The following is a 17,435-nucleotide window of genomic DNA, read 5'->3' as shown; positions in this document are numbered from 1 at the left end:
CATAGCAACTTTAATCCCCTCTCTTGATCCCCTCCCCAAGTGTTGTTTTGGAGGCAGTGAGGCAGGTAGGATGGAAATACGGTTGATCCTTGAACAGCAGAGGTTTGAACTGCTTGAATCCACTTATACGTGGATGTGTCTTTTCAACAAATATTGTAAATGTACTTTCTCTTCCTTATTTTCTTAATAGCATTTTCTTTTCTCTAATGTACTTCACTGTAAATATAGTATGTAATACATATAACATACAAAATATAAGGTGTTAATCAATTGTTTGTTATCAGTAAGGCTTCTGGTCAATGGTGAGCTATTACCAGTTACGTTTTGGGGGAGTCAAAAGTTACACACTGATTTTCAACTACCTGAGGGATCGGAGCTACTAGCTCCCTCATTGTTCAAGGGTAAACTGTATTATTGATTGGGAGGCATTATTACAAGGATAGGTTTACCTAAGCGGTTTTCTCTCCCCTGACTCACCTTAATGCAAACAAAATCAACACTTAATCACCATATCCTCCACTCAGGTGATTCCTAGGGTTGCCTCCATCACTCCTCCCAAGAGACCCTCTCTACTCCTCTCCTATTAAAGATCAGGCACTTCACTTTTGATAAACTGCTAATCCTGTCACACTGGCAAATTCAGTCATCTCCAAGCATACTTTTGTACTAGCAGGGGGATGATCTTTGCAATCGAAGTAAAATGTGCATTATTCTGGTTATATCTGAATGGATACTGCCAGGTGAAATTGCCTTAGGTGCTACCTGTAAGTGCTATTTTGCAGTTTCATGACCTGTGCCGATAATCAGCAGGTCTGATAAGCTTTGCCTTCTTTATTGCTTTTCATTTCACTGTTCTCATCTTTATTATTCTTCTTAGGTATGACTTTTTAGCAGAGCTCATTCAACACCTCATTTCACCCACATTTGCTCAAGCATAGGTAACTATTTCGTTGCCTTGAACATCAGCACTCTGACCCAGTCATGTGCTGCTTTGTTTAATGTTAGTAAAATCATGCCCATCTTTCGCCAAGATCATCTGTCAGTATTTTACTTAAGATAGTTTTTGACACATGCTGCTTAATATTGAATCATCCTTTTATTTTCCTTTAAAGTTTATTGGGGCAACAATTGTTAGTAACATTACATAGATTTCAGGTGTACAATTCTGTAATACATTATCTATATCTCACATTGTATGTTCACCTCCCAGAGTCAGTTCTCTTTCCATCACTATATATTAGACCCCGTTTACCATCTTCTAGAGCCCCACTCTCCCCCCTTTACCCTCTGGCAACCCCTAAACTATCGTCTATGTCTATGAGTTTTTCTTCTTTCGGTTGTTTGTCTTGTTTTTTTGTTGTTTGCGGTTTATATCCCACATATCAAGAAATCATATGGTTCTTTACTTTTTCTGTCTTATTTCGCTTAGTATTATAATCTCAAGATCCATCCATGTTGTCACAAATGATCCAAATTCATCTTTTCTTACTGCCGAATACTATTCCATTGTGTATATATACCACAACTTCTTTATCCATTCATCTATCAAAGGATATTATGGTTGTTTCCATGTCTTGGCCACCATAAATAAAGCTGCAATGAACACTGGAGCACACTTGTCTTTATGGATAAATGTTTTCAGGTTTTTGGGGGTAGATACCCAGGTGAGGGATTGCTGGGTCATATGGTAATTCTATTCATAATTTTTTGAGGAACCTCCACACTGCCTTTCATAACGGCTGCACCAGTCTGCATTCCCACCAACAGTGTATGAGGGTTCCTTTTTCTCCACAACCTCTCCAACACTTGTTACTATTTGTCTTGTTGATGATAGACATTCTGACTGGGGTGAGGTGATATCTCATTATGGTTTTTATTTGCATTTCTCTGATGATTAGTGATGAGCATTTTTTCATATGTCTCTTGGCCATTTGTCTTTCATATGTCTGGAGAAACGTCTCTTCAGGTCCTCTGCCCATTTTTCAATTGGGTTGTTTGTTTTTTTGTTGTTGATTTGTATGAGTTCCTTGTATATATTGGATATTAGCCCCTTATCGGAGGCACTGTTTGCAAAAATCTTCTCCTGTTCAGTTGGTTGCCTCTTTATTTTGTCGATGGTTAATTTTGCTTTGCAGAAGCTTTTAAGTTTGATATAGTCCTATTCATTTATTTTAGCTTTTACTTCCCTTGCCTTTGGAGTTAAATTCATAAAATGCTCTTTGAACCCATGGTCCATAAGTTTAGTACCTATGTTTTCTTCTATGCAGTTTATTTCAGGTCTTATGCTTAAGTCTCTGATCCATTTTGAATTAATTTTGGTATATGGTGACAGATAGCAGTCCAGTTTCATTCTTTTGCACGTGGCTTTCCAATTCTCCCAGCATCATTTATTGAAGAGGCTATCTTTTTCCATTGTATGTTTTTGGCTTCTTTGTCAAAAATTATCTGTCCATATTTATGTGGGTTTATTTCTGGGTTTTCAATTCTATCCATTGGTCTGTGTATCTGTTTTTCTGCCAATACCATGCTGTTTTGATTATTGTTGCCCTGTAGTACAAGCCAAAGTCAGGGAGTGTGATACCTCCAGCATTGTTCTTTTTTCTTAGGATGGCTTTGGCTATTTGGGGTCTTTTGTGGTTCCAAACAAATCTGATGATTTTTTGTTCTATTTCTTTAAAAAATGCCACTGGGATTTTGATGGGGATTGCATTAAATCTGTATATTGCTTTGGGTAATACGGCCATTTTAACTATGTTGATTCTTCCAATCCATGAGCATGGAATGTCTTTCCATTTCTTTGTGTCTTCTTCAGTTTCTTTTAAAAATGTCTTACAGTTTTCAGCATATAGGTCTTTCACATCCTTGGTTAAGTTTATTCCTAGGTATTTCATTATTTTTGTTGCAATTGCAAAAGGATTTATTTTTTTATTTTTTTGAGATTTCATTGTTTGTATATAGGAATGCAATGGACTTTTGTACATTGGTTTTTCAGCCAGCAACTTAACTGTATTTGTTTATTGTTTCTAATAGCTTTTTGATGGAGTCTTTAGGGTTTTCTATGTATAGCATCATGTCATTTGCAAAGACTGACAATTTAACTTCTTCATTCCCAATTTGGATGCCTTTTATTTCTTTGTCTTGACTGATTGCTCTGCGAGGACTTCCAACACTATGTCAAAAAGCAGAGGTGATAGGAGACAGCTCTGTCGTGTTCCTGAACAAAAAGCAAAGGGTTTCAGTTTTTCACCGTTAATTAGATGTTAGCTGAGCGTTTCTCACCTATGGACTTTATTATGTTAAGGTATTTTCCTTCTATACCTATTTTATTAAGTGTTTTCATCATAAATGGATGTTGTATCTTGTCAAGTGCTTTTTCTGCATCAATTGATATAATCATATGATTTTTGTCCTTTATTTTGTTTGTGTGATGTATCACATTGATGGATCTGCGTATGTTGAACCATCCTTGTGCCCCAGGGATGAACCCCACTTGGTCATGATGAATAATCTTTTTAATGCATTGTTGCATTCAATTTGCTATAATTTTGCTTAGGATTTTTGCATCTGTATTCATCAGAGATATTGGCCTGTAGTTTTCTTTTTTTGTGTCATCCTTACTAGGTTTTGGTATCAGGGTAATGTTGGCCTCATAAAATGAGTTAGGGATAATTGTCTCTTCAATTTTTTGAAAGAGTTTCAGTAGGACAGATATTATATCCTCTTTGAAGGTTTGGTAGAATTCACTCGTGCAGCCATCTGGTCCCAGACTTTTTGCTTTTGTGAAGGTTTCAGATGACTGATTCAATTTCCTTACTGGTGACAGGTCTATTTAGATTTTCCAGTTCTTCATGATTCAGCCTAAGAAGGCTATATGTTTCTAAGAAATTGCCCATTTCTTCTACGTTATTGAACTTGGTGGCATATAGTCCTTCAAAGTATTCTTGGATGATCCTTTGTATTTCTGTGGCATCCGTGATAACTTCTCCTCTTTTGTTTCTGATTTTGTTTATTAGTGTCTTTTCTCTTTTTATCTGAGTGAGTCTAGACAAGGGTTTGTCAATTTTATTAATCTTTTGAAAGAACCAGCTCTTTGTCACATTAATTTTTTCTATTGTATTTTTGTTCTCTATTTTATTTAGTTCTGCTCTGATATTTATTATTTCCTTTCTTCTGCTGACTTTGAGATTCATTTGTTCTTCTTTTTCTAGTCCTTTAAGGTGTAACGTGAGCATATTTATTTGGGATTTTTCTTGTTTCTTGAGACAGACATGTAATGATATAAATTTCCCTCTTAAAACTGCTTTCGCTGCATCCCAAAAATTATGGCAGGATGTATTTTCATTCTCATTTGTTTCTATGTATCTTTTGATCTCTCCTCTTATTTCTTCTTTGACCTGGTCATTCTTTAAAAGTATGTTGTTTAATATCCACGTATTTGTGGTTTTTCCTGCTTTCTTTTTGCCGTTGATGTCCAATTTCAAAGCCTTGTGATCAGAGAATATGCTTGGCATGATTTGCATCTTCTTAAATTTGCTGAGGTTAGGTTTATAACCCAATATATGGTCACTGCCATGAGCGTTGGGTTCAGCCATGTTATACGCTGTCCCCTCAGCCCTGTGGGCCATAAGTGGAGCCCTAGCAGTTCGAGTTCTTCCCTCTCCCGCATCTGCGGTAGTTCTAGGGTGGAGCGAGTTTGGAGCACCAAGCTAGGTCAGCATCCTACACCCAAGAGGCCGTCTCCACACTTCTCCCTTCCTTCCTCCCCTGCTTGAGCTATTTGACCACCTTTAGATGATTTCAGTAGTGCACCTTTTAGTCTTGCTTGTCTGCTGAGCAGGGAGTCCTTTGTGGCGTTATACTTGTTCAATTTTTTGTAAATTCCAGGGGAGATTTCAAGAGGCTCTCCTCACACCGCCATTTTTATTATGTCACTCTTGATTCAAACTTGATGAAGGATCTTAAGTGCTACAGTTCAGTCTTGCAGTTTAGCAAAGCTCTCTAGTTATCAAAATAAGCTTTATATGACTAATTCTTAAACCTACCCTCTCTAAAACCTAACTGGGTTTTCTTAGCAAACTTAGACAGCTTAGAAATATCACAACGGAGGTGAGTTAAACTAACTGCATTGCATCACTTGATGATTCATGTCTGCTGCCTTACATAGTATCTAAGGAAGCAGGGAAACCAGACACATTTCTTTTTATTTTATTTTTTTCATATATATAATTTTTTCAGATACAATTGACATACAATATTATATTAGTTTCAGGTGTACAACTTAGTGATTAGCTAGCTATAGAACCTACAGAGCTATACCCCCAATAAATCTAGTACTGATCTGATACCATGCAGTGTTATTACAACATTATTGACTCTATTCCTTATGTTATACCCTGCATCCCTATGACTGTTTTGTAACTACCAGTTGTACTTCTTATTCCCTTCCCATTTTCCACACATCGCCCCAACTCCCCTTCTATCTGGCAACCATCAAAATGTTCTCTCTATCTATGAGTTTGCTTCTTTTTTGTTGTTTACTTTGTTCTTTAGATTCCACATGTAAGTGAAATCATATGGCATTTGTCTTTACCTATCTAACTTACTCTACTTAGCACAGTACCCTTCTGTAGCCATCCATGTTGCTGCTGATGGCAAGATTTTGGGGTTTTTTTATGGCTAAGTAATATTCCATTGTACAAGTTCTGACAATTACATTTGCGAACTCATCCTAGAAAAAGTTCTATATACCTCATTGCTGAATATCACTATGGCCACCTTCAAAGTACTCCCCTTGTGAAGCTATGCACTGACACCAGTGCCTAGTCAATGCTTCAAAGCAATTTCAGAACTCTTTTTCTGGAATGGCCATTAGGGTTATCAGCGTATTACCCTTGAGTTCCTGAATGTCATCAAAATGTCTTCCTTTCAATATTTCCTTTATATTCAGGTAAAAGAAGAAGTCATTGGGGACAGATCAGGTGAGTGATTTGTTTACTGACTCAAAACTCCCTCACAGACAGTGCTGTATGAGCTGCTGCATTGTCGTGATGCAAGAACCATGAATTGTTGACGAAAAGTTCAGGTTGTCTAACATTTTGACGCAGCCTTTTCAGCACTTCCAAATAGTAAACTTGGATAACTGTTTCCAGTGGTACAAATTCATAATTAATAATCCTTCTGATATCAAAAAAGATTAGCAACATTGTTGCAATAAGTGTGCGAACTTATCAAACATTGTGTGTGTGTGTTTTGTGTGTGTGTGTGTGTGTGTGTGTGTGTGTGTATTCAGGAATTTTAATTGGAATATATATATATGTGTGTGTGTGTGCGTCTATATATAAATGTGTCTATATATGTGTCTATATATTGGAATATATGTACATATGTGTGTCTATATATAAATCTAGACACATAAAACTCTATGTAAAACTCTATATTATATATAATATGTATTATATATATAATATATATTTAAACTAAAATGATCTTTCCTTCCAAAAATATGCCATATCACTCTATTTAGCCACCTGAAAATATTATTTAAGTTTTCAAATTTCAAAAAAATAGTACCAAGAATTAGACATAGATTAGGAGTGTGGCAAGATCTCAGGGCTGGTGAACAGAAATGTCATAAACAAAGCTTCTGATGGGCTTTTTGTGGGGAATAGGTACATTTGCCTACACATCTGATTGGACAGCAGTGGAAACATCACTTTGTTCCTCATGTGCTCAATGGAGCATTTGCCATAGGCTCGTAGTTTCAGGCTATTGTAATTGAAAACAGCTAGGAGAGGTTAAGGATTTGCCAAAATCAGACATTTAATTAAAGACAATGTTAGAAACCAGAACTCTTGTGATTTCAGTAAGCAATTCCAGTACCTGAGTCACTAATGCTTAATAAAAATGTATATAGGTGACTGAATAAATTAATCAAAATTTTTTCCACAAGTCAATTAATTTTTACTATGCGTTTTTATACATGTCACATCCATGATATGTAAAAACTTCTTTGGTCACAAGAAAGTTAATCCCAAATACTGACAGATCTACTGGCTTAAAAATAATTCTAAATAATACTAGCAACATCTAAAAGTAACTTTGCTTAAATACAAGGCTTTAAACTTATCAACTATTCTGAGTTTCTCAGTCAATAAGGAAAGAGAACTTTTTATCCAATTGTTTACAGGCAAGCCAATTGTAATAATTTTAACCAAATGCAATTCATCTTTTTATTCTGCTTATCCAAGTAGAATACTCCCAAATACTCTTTAAAAACTCTAAGCGGATAAATAGATTCAGGAGTAGGACAGCCGAAACACATTATTATACCTTTTTAATGTACTTTTATACTTAGGATGTAACAAAACATAAAGGATAGAAACTTGACTCCCCAGTTATGTCAAGAGGAGCGTCATTATGTTCCTGTCCTTAGCATATGAAATCCACATGCATATAAAACCCACAGTAATCTACCACTAGGCATTCACTAGAATGTTAAAATAAGAAAGACTACCTATACCGACTGTTGGTGAATATGTGTGGTAACTGAAAATTGTATACATTTCCAGCAGGAGTTTCAGTGGTGCAACTACTTGGGGAAATAATTTTTGTAATTTCTTTAAAAATCACATGTATTTACCATATGACACCAATCCTACTCCTAGGCACTTACCAAAGAGAAATCAAAGACATATAGATGTACACAGGAATTTATACATGCGTGCTTAGAAAATGTGTATTCATAATAATCAAAAACTGGAAACTAAATGTCCAACAATAAATGGATCTATACACAAATTTTGGCAATATTTTCACAATGGATTATTAGCAATAAATTAGAATGAAGTACTGATACATGTAAGCACATGGATGACTCTCAAAGAACATTATGCTGAGCAACATAAACCAGATATAAAAGAGTAAATGCTATATAAAACCATTTATATAAATTCTAGATAAGGCAAAACTAATCTATAGTGTCAGGAAGCATATCAGTTTTTGCCTTGGGTTCAGGGTGTGTCTGAGGGGGCTTGGGGTGAGAGCAAATTTGATTGTAAGGATCAGGAGTATAATTTTGTGGCTATGTTCTATATTTTGAATGTGGTGATAATTATCAAACCTCATTGAAATGTGCATTTAAAATGAGCACATTTTCTTGTTTGTAATTAACATTTCAGTAGGGTAAATTTAAATAGTGAATAGAAATTGGTTGCTAGGGAGAGGAGATAGATATGAAAAATGTAAACTTGTGCGCAGAGGCACCTAGGGAGGAAAGCATATGGCATTTGTGGAACAAACAGGAATTGTTGCAGCATAAATTGAAAAGTTAAATAAAATTAGAATGTGCACAATCATAAATACCAGAATAAACATCTCAAATAGTATTTGTGAGCCAATGATGGGACATCAGTTTATTTTCTCTGCATTGCCTTGAGCTTCCCTTCCCCTTCTTAACATTTGGTGTGAAATTCTCCAACAAGTGGATAGACAAGTCTCTGGCAAACCATGGTAGGAAAAATGCCATGGTTCCTCCTGAAGTGGTAGGATGTCTTTGGCTTCTGCTTTGCATAAGCTCCCTGCCCATCAAGTTGTAATGTTCATTTGTTTCTGTTATGTCAGCCTTCCTCACAATTACTATCAGCAGAGCTCTTAAACATATGATTTTACGCAACTGAAATGGAAGCATGATATTCAGTTCTAGGCACTTCTTGAAAAAAACAAAAGCATTGAGTAAAAATCAAGTATTTTCTCAAACACATACTTTGTTCATATTCTCGGCTTATTTTATTTTATTATTTTATTTTTAGTTTCAGGTGTACAAAACAACAAAATGATTAGACATGTACACCCCTCACAAAGTGATAGCTCCCCTCCCCAATCTACTCCCCTCTGACATCGTATATAGCTGTACAATACCATTGACTATATTCCCTATGCTGTACTTCACATCCTGTGACTATATATGTGTATTTAATTATAGTTGCTATTCAATATTTTAGGCACTATTATTTTAATCTTAATATCTAAAATAACTGTTATGTGGAAATAACTGTTAGATGGAAATATGAAGGTTTTGTAAACTACTTTTTCTCAACTCTCAAGCTTAATTTTCATTTGAGGAATTATAGGGATTAGTCACATATACTAGAATGACTGCAAAGGCTAAAAGATTCTCTATAAACCTATAAATCTGTTGAGTTCAATATTAGGCAAGACAATGTTATTCTATCCATATGGCTAATTTGCATGACTTCATTTAACACTTCACTTTTCCACACTCATTTGCTTATTGTAAAGATTGTTAAAAGAAATACATTAGTTACCTCAAATTTTGAGAGAGAAAAAAGACCCTGCAAATATCCGGCTGCCAGATTTGAGTCTTGCTATTCATGTTTCTAAAATGAAGGAGAAAAGAGGTTTAAAGGATTTGGGGCTTTGGAAAAGCAGTAGCTGCTTTTGCAGTCTCCAGTGAATTAGTCTTCTATTGGATTAACAAGCTATTAAAGTTTCAGATAGGGACATTTTCAAATAAAGTCTCACTGGAAAAGTGCAAAGTCAAAATTCAAATGGAGTTTTCAGTACTACTGTTATTTAAGAGTTAAATTACTGTATGTTATAAAACATTTTTTAAAGGTTTTATAAGAAATGGTAAAGCATTTAAATTAAAAGAAATTATAGAAATATGTTGCTATATTGACATGATATAGAAATATATCAATATAACACTTATTTCTTTTAATGCCCCATCAAGCAGAGACTCCTTGCTTTCAGTCTAAACACTACCAACATTATTTTCTATTTGTGGCACTCCTAATAATTACTTCTTCTTAATGATTATTTTAGCCATTCTAATAACCCCATTTATTCCACTTATAATTGAGAATTGGACTTTATAAAATAACTCAGAGGCACTGTCTGGGGTAGATAGAAGAGATATCAGGATTTGGTTATTTCCATTCCTTCTCTCTGAAGTCATCATTCTATACTGTGGTGAATTTGCAGTCATTCCATAGTTATCACAGTTGCTTTCTCCTAGACAATTAAAAAAAAAAAAAAAAAAAAGCCAGGTGGAAACAGAATAAAACACTAAATGTTTGGAAATTGTAGAGATTCACAAATAGGCATTTGGGAGAACGGAGATCCTCAACTTCTGTTTTGTGATTATTCAAACTGAAGCCAGAGAGATTGAAACTGAGATTCAAATCCTGCATCTCCAACTGTGTTGGTTAGGAAAATCTCAAACACTGTTGACCTCAGTTGTCACCTACAAAGTGATAAAGGCCTAACTATGCAAAATAGGGTTTTGTGAAGTTAAAGACAGTTTTATGAGAGCACTCTGTGAAGTTTTAAACCAAATTAAACATGGTAACAACATCAACAAAAAGCCCAAATAGACAAAGACTTGAATTTGAGTCCTGACTCCAGAATGTGTTGATTACATGAGTTTGTAATCTCTATTTTATAGAGTAGTTGTGATGATTGAGTGATAATCTATTTATGCCAACATGCAAAGTGGCTGGTTTTCTTTTGATAGCAATTCTAAATGTTGAACAGCCCCAGGAATCAAGTGATTCTCTCTTCTATTGGTTCAAAATGAATGCGAGCTCTGCAAAAATAATTGAGACCAAAAAATATAATCAGAGGTCTTTGAACTTCTCTAATAAATATTTCCTCCAGGTTTTTCTTACTTTTTTTCTTTTTTCTTTTTTGTCAGGATGAATTATTTTCAGTAACCAGGCTAGTATTTTTCTTTATAATATTCCGTAATAAATGCTACCTGAGTATGCTGAAACTAGTATGCAAATATTTGTGTATTCCCCTCAACTCTTTTTTTAAAAATAATTTCCAGTTATTTATCTATGTACCTAAATCGCTCATTCCCCCCTTATTTTCTTCTGTTTCTTTCTGTTTCATATGCTCAGGAAACTGATCTGTTTTTTTCAATTGTTTAAAAATTATTATCTACAAAAACTTAAAAGAAAAAAAGTTTTAAGCTTTCTACAAAAACTTAAAAGAAAAAAAAAGAGATCAGCAGAACACACTTTTTAAAGTTATATTTCAATTAATCCATGTTTCAATAGATCAATTAGTTGTAGAAGGTACTGTGCTAAGTAAACCCCATGGGAAATTCAAAAAATTATAGACCTGCCCATTTTTTTATTGGATTGTTTGCTCTTTTGGTGTTGAGTTGAAGAGGACATGAAGAGACATTTCTCTAAAGAGGACATACAGATGGACAACAAACACATGTAAAAAAGGGCTCAACTTCACTAATCATTAGAGAAATGTAAATAAAAACCACAATGAAATACCACCTCATTATGGTCAGAATGGCTATCATCAATAAAACAACAAACAACAAGTGCTGGCGAGAATGTGGAGAAAAGGGATCCCTCGTGCACTGCTGGTGGGATTGCAGAAAGGTGCAGCCACTATGGAAATCAGTATGGAGGTTCCTTAAAACACTGGAAATGGAACTACCTTATGACCCAGCAATTTCTCTTAGGTATCTATCCAGAAAAATCCAAAACACTAATTTGAAAAAATGCATGCACCCCTATGTTTATTGCAGCGTTATTCACAATAGCCAAACATGGAAACAACCGAAATGCCCATTGGTAGATGACTCGATTAAGAAACTGTGGTACATTTATACAATGGAGTTTTATTTGGCCATAAAGAAGAATGAAATCTTACGATTTGCAATGATATTGACAGACCTAGAGAATATTATGCTAAGTGAAATAAGTCAGACGGAGAAAGATAAATACCACGATCTCACTTGTATGTGGAATCTAAAGAACTGAATAAATGAGCAAACTAAACAGAAATTGTCTCGGAGATATAGAGGAAAAACTGATGGTTGCTAGTTGGGAGGGGTTAGGGATGAGGGAGAAGATGAGGGGATTAGAAAGCACAAGTTGGTATTCACAATATTGCCTTGGGGATATGAAAAACAGTTTGGGGAATATAAACAATAATGTTGTAAAGATTTTGTAGGGTGTTAGATAGGCACTTGTCTTATTAGGGAGACCACCTCATGGACTGTGTAGATGTTTGACCAATGCTCTGTACACCTGAAGCTGAATAATATTGAATGGCAACTGTAATTTAATATATATCGTATATAATCATGAGATATGGCATACAGCATAGGGAATAGTGTCGATGGAATTGTAACAGCTATATATGATGTCAGAGGGGTAATAGATTGGGGAACGAGGGTTATCAATTTGTGAGGTGTGAAATATCTATTATATTGTTTTGTACACCTGAAACTAATTAAAACAAAAAAATGTATAGACCTCAGTATACTTACAATCTAATTATAGATTTAAAAAATATACCTATGTTCTGGAAATTGTTAGAAACACTAGAGTTTACTTAATCCTCACATTAATCCTCTAAAGTGTGTGCTATTATACAAAATGGGGAAACTGAAGCTTAGAGAGATTCCATGTCTTGCCCAAGGTCATGCAACTAAGAAGCATTGTAGCTGGAATTGAACCCACTTTGACTCCGAACCTTTTATTCTTTTAATTGTGCATACTAACACATAACTTGCATGTTTTTTTTTTAAAAAAAAAAAAACAATCTATTACTGCATTTGATTTGCTAACATTTTTTTTTCAGAGAGTTTGTCAATTTCATAAATGATATTGGTCTCTAGTTTTCTTTTCTGATATGGTTTTGTCTGTCTTGGTATCAAGGCAATGCTGGCCTCACAAAATGTACTGGGGCATGTTTTCCCTCTTCTGCTTTGTGGAAAATTTGTGTATCATTGGTATTATTTCTTAAATGTTTGGTAGAACTCACAATAAAGCCACCAGGAGTTTTCTTTGTGGGATGATTGTTAACCGTGACTTCCACTTTTAAATAGACATACGAAAATTTTGGTTGTGTATTTGTTTTTACTTGAATAAATTCTGGTATTTTGTGTCTTTCAGGGAATTGGCCTATTGTAGGTTGTCAAATTTATTGGTTGTTCCCAATATTTCTTTACTATTCTTTCTATATCTGTAGAATCACAAGTGATATGCCCTTCTTCCTGACACTGGTTCTTATGTTTTCACTCTGTCTCTCTTCTCTCTCACACATGCGCACACTTTATTTATTTCGGTTAGTATGGACTAGTGTTTTCAATCTTCCTGATCTTTTTAAAGAACCATTTTTTAATTGATATTCTCTGTTCCTTTGATGTTTTGTGAATCACTAATTTCAGCTCTTACCATTACCATTTCCTTTGTTCTTCTTATTTAAAATTTAATTTGGTTTTCTTCCTCTAGTTTCTTCAAATAGAAATTTCTGCAAATAAAAGTTCAAATGATTTGACCCCTTTCTTTATTTCTGATGTAAGTACTTCATGCATTCATTTCCTTCTAAAGATTCCTTTGGCTTAATCACAAAAGTTTATATATGTGTGTTTTATATTCACTTAGTCATAAAGTATTTCTGTTTCCCTTTGTCATTTTTTCTTTGTCTCAGGGGTTATTTATAACTGTGTTGTTTAATTTGCACATAAATGGATATTTTCTAGATTTCCTGTCTCATTGACTTCTAGTAATTATGTTATAGTCAGAAAACATACACTGCATCATGTCTAACCACATAATTTTTAAATATATGTCTCAGCATATGATGTATCATAAAAAATATTTCATATACCTTTGAAAAAAATGTCTTTGCTAATATTTGGTGACATTCTCCATAAATATCAATTTGTTGTAGTGTTTTAAAAGTTCAAGTATTCTACTCCTTAGCGATTTATGTCTACTTGTTACATCAGTTGTTGAGAGATAAGTGTTAAGTTCTTCCACTGTAACTGGATGTATCTATTTCTACTTTAAGTTATACCAGTTTTTGCTTCACAGGTTTGAAGCCCTGTTGTTAGGTGAAATTAAATTTAGGATACTTTTTTCTCCATAAACTGTTATTTGTCATTTTCTTATGTCTCTCTCATCCTTGGTTGTATAGCTTTTTCTGAGACTTAACATTATCTGATGTTAACATAGCCACCCCAGCTTTCTTTTGATTAGTGTGTTTGTATGGTACATATATGTCCATCAGTTTACATTTAATCTGTGTTTTTTTTCTATTTAATGTGAATTTCTTATTTTTATTTTTTATTTTTTATATTAACTTCCAGTGCACAAAACAGCATAATGATTAGACATTTATAAACCTCACAAAGTGATAACCCCCCAAGTCTACAACCCCTCTGATATCATATATAACTGTTACTATACCATTGACTACATTCCCTATGCTGTACTTGACATTCTGTGAAAAAAAATATGCATATATATATATATATATATATATATATATATATATATTCATGTATATTATATATTTTATATAATTATAGTGTATAATTGAATATATAATTATGGTTGACATTTAATATTATTCTACATCAGCTTCAAGTGTACAGAGCAGTGGTCAGGGATCTACACAATCTACGAAATGATCCCCCGATAAGTCCAATACCCATCTGTCACCCTAAATAATCTATACAACATTATTCATTATATTCCCCATACTGTATTTTACATCCCCGTGACTATTTTGTGACTAACAATTTGTAGTTTCTAATCCCTTCAGCTTCTCCCCTACCCCCCACCTCCCCTCCCATCTAACAACCATCAGTTTTTTTCTCTCTATCTCTGAGTCTATGTATGTTGTTTGCTCGTTTATTCTGTTCTTTAGATTCCACATATAAGTGAGATCATATGGTATTTGTCTTTCTCAGTCTGACTTATTTCACTTAGCATAATCTATAGGTCCATCCATGTCATTGCAAGTGGTAAGATTTCATTCTTTTTTATAGCAGAGTAATACTCCATTGTATAAATGTACCACAATTTCTTTATCCAACTGTCTGTTGATGGGCATTTTGGTTGTTTCCATATCTTGGCTTTGTGAATAGCACTGCAATAAACATAAGGGTGTTTGTATTTTTTCAAATTAGTGTTTTGGATTTCTTTGGATAAATACCCAGGAGTTTCTTGTGCATAGCATATACTTAGGTATTATATTTTATTGAGTGTGATAATTCTGCTTTGAATTTGAGTGTTTAGCTGCTTTTCATTTAATAAAAATTTTGATATAGTTAAATTAAAATCTATCTTGCTCTTTGCTATTCGTCCAATATTTTCTCCCTTTCTTCTTCTTTGTCTGTCTTTATTTTGATTGGGTGTTACTACTAATCAATTTTATGTCCTCATTTGCTTTTAAACCATCTCTCAGTTTTATTTGTAATCGTTGTTATAGGTTTTCTAAAATTCACTTTTAGTTGATCACACTGCACCTTCAAATACCAATCACATACAGTATTAGAATCTGACAACACTGTTTTTATCTCTTCACACCTAATCTTTGTGATTGTCATGTATGTTATTTCTCTGTATGCTACAAACCCTATAAAATATTGTTTCTACCTTGTCTTAAACAATTTTCTTGCATACTATTTAATCATAAGAAGCATTACAGTTTTAAATATACCCCAATTTTTTCATTTCTCCCACTCTCATTTTTTTGTGTGTGTGGATTTAGATTTCTATCTGGTATCACATTTCTTCTACTTGATGTACTTCAACATTTCTTATAATTCAGGTCTCAGTAGTTGTTCATCTGAAAATGTTGATTTCCCCTTAGCTTTTGAAAGATATTTTCCCGTGTTATATAAATTTGGACTGATAGTTTCCTTACTTTTTTTTCCCATTTTTAAAGATACCACGCCATTGTCACCTGGCTAGCATTGTGTCTCACAAGGCTTCTGCTGACTGGTTATCTGTGTTCTTTATTCACAGTGTACCTTCAAGGTTTTCTCTATCTTCTGTTTTCATCAATTCAATTATTATATGCCTAGCTATGATTTCCTTTATATTTATCCTTTGGGGGTTCTGACCTTCTTTGACTTACAATTTGTTGAATTTTATTAATTTTGAAAAATTCTGGGCTATTTATCTTTTTTGTTTTTCCACTCTGAACAAATTTTTTATTGTGCCAAAGAAAATCAGTCTTCACCCTGCCTAATTGACCCAAGCTGAATAACTGTGCTCCCATTAGTATGCCCAGACATTACTAGTTTGTCACATTTATGGGCTATTATCTCTTAAAATAGTTCTGTCCTTATCATACTCTCTTTACTTTCTAAGATGCCAATTTACATGTGTGAAATAGTTTGACAATATACCACTGTTTTGGGTGCTCTGTTTAGTTGATTATCATTTTTTGTGTCTCTTAATTTGGATAATTTATATTAAACGATCCTAAAGGTTAGTGATTCTTCCTAGAATATGTCCATTGTATTGCTAAGTCTGTCAGTGGAATATTTCAACTCTATAACCTTTTCATAACGAGTTTTTCATAGTTTTTTGTATTTTCTATTTCTCTGATGAAACTCTCCATCACCTGCATATTGTTCATATTTTTTACTGTAACTTTAAACACATTAATCATAGTTATTTTAAAGTGTCTGATATTTCTGGGTCTGGTTTTATGGATTTGTTTTTCTGGATTTTTTATTTTTTTGTCTCAAATTTTGGAATAAATTTTAGACATTGTGATTAAAAGGAAAAGAGAGACTGAGTTAAATAATACTTATATGCAGAAATAGTCCTGTCTTCTTCAGGCCATCAATATGGAGGGTTGAGTTAATCTAGTCACTAATCGTTTTGGATTTAGGTTTTGTTTTCGCTATAGTTTCCCTCAGAGTAACACATTTCAGATTTCTCCAATAGTGGACTGTTGCTACTCTGTGATTAGTGTGAGTTTTGAGATACAGGAATGTTTTTCTAAGTGTTCCTGCTCTAACATCAGCTTTAGATAAGCTCAGCATATCTGCCCCAAAGAAGTTCTCCATGTTCTTAAGTCTCCCCCAGAGGTAAACTACTATTGCTTTATACGTGGTTCATGAAAAGGTTGATAATGGGACTACAGCATTTTCTCAGTTCTCCTGTACTACCTTCATGCTTCCTCATACCTGGTACACCTGAGCCCCAGGAGTGAACTTTGCTGAGCATTCCTAAACTTTTTCCCTGAAGAGTTTGGGCATACGTTTCTTGCTCAGTGATAGCAAAAATGTGCATGGTATCATCAGAGAATCGTAGGTACACGAAGGTTTCCTGACATTTCCACAGTAGAAAAAGTCCTTTGCTTATATTTATTCCGAAGTGAGAGAAGGAGGAAGAGAGGGAAGGAGGGTTTGCTGCCACATCCCCAGCAATAGTCATATTTTTAATTATAAGAGAATGGGCCAAGACACTAAATAAACTCTGGCTTATCACCCAGTCACCATCTGCATGTCTATTTCACTAAGGCATACCAATTCAGTCTCTTTTCTGTCCCTTGTCTTCCTTGTGAGGCCCTGTCAAAAAACTGTCAAATAGGTGCTAACTCCTATTGTGTCTGGCACTCCCAGTGATTCTCAA

Source organism: Rhinolophus sinicus, chromosome 4, assembly GCF_057876585.1.
Source record: "Rhinolophus sinicus isolate RSI-liver-muscle chromosome 4, RSI-T2T, whole genome shotgun sequence".
Taxonomy (NCBI): Eukaryota; Metazoa; Chordata; class Mammalia; order Chiroptera; family Rhinolophidae; genus Rhinolophus; species Rhinolophus sinicus.
The sequence above is the reverse complement of the archived record's forward strand: the minus strand, read 5'-3'. Positions refer to the sequence as shown.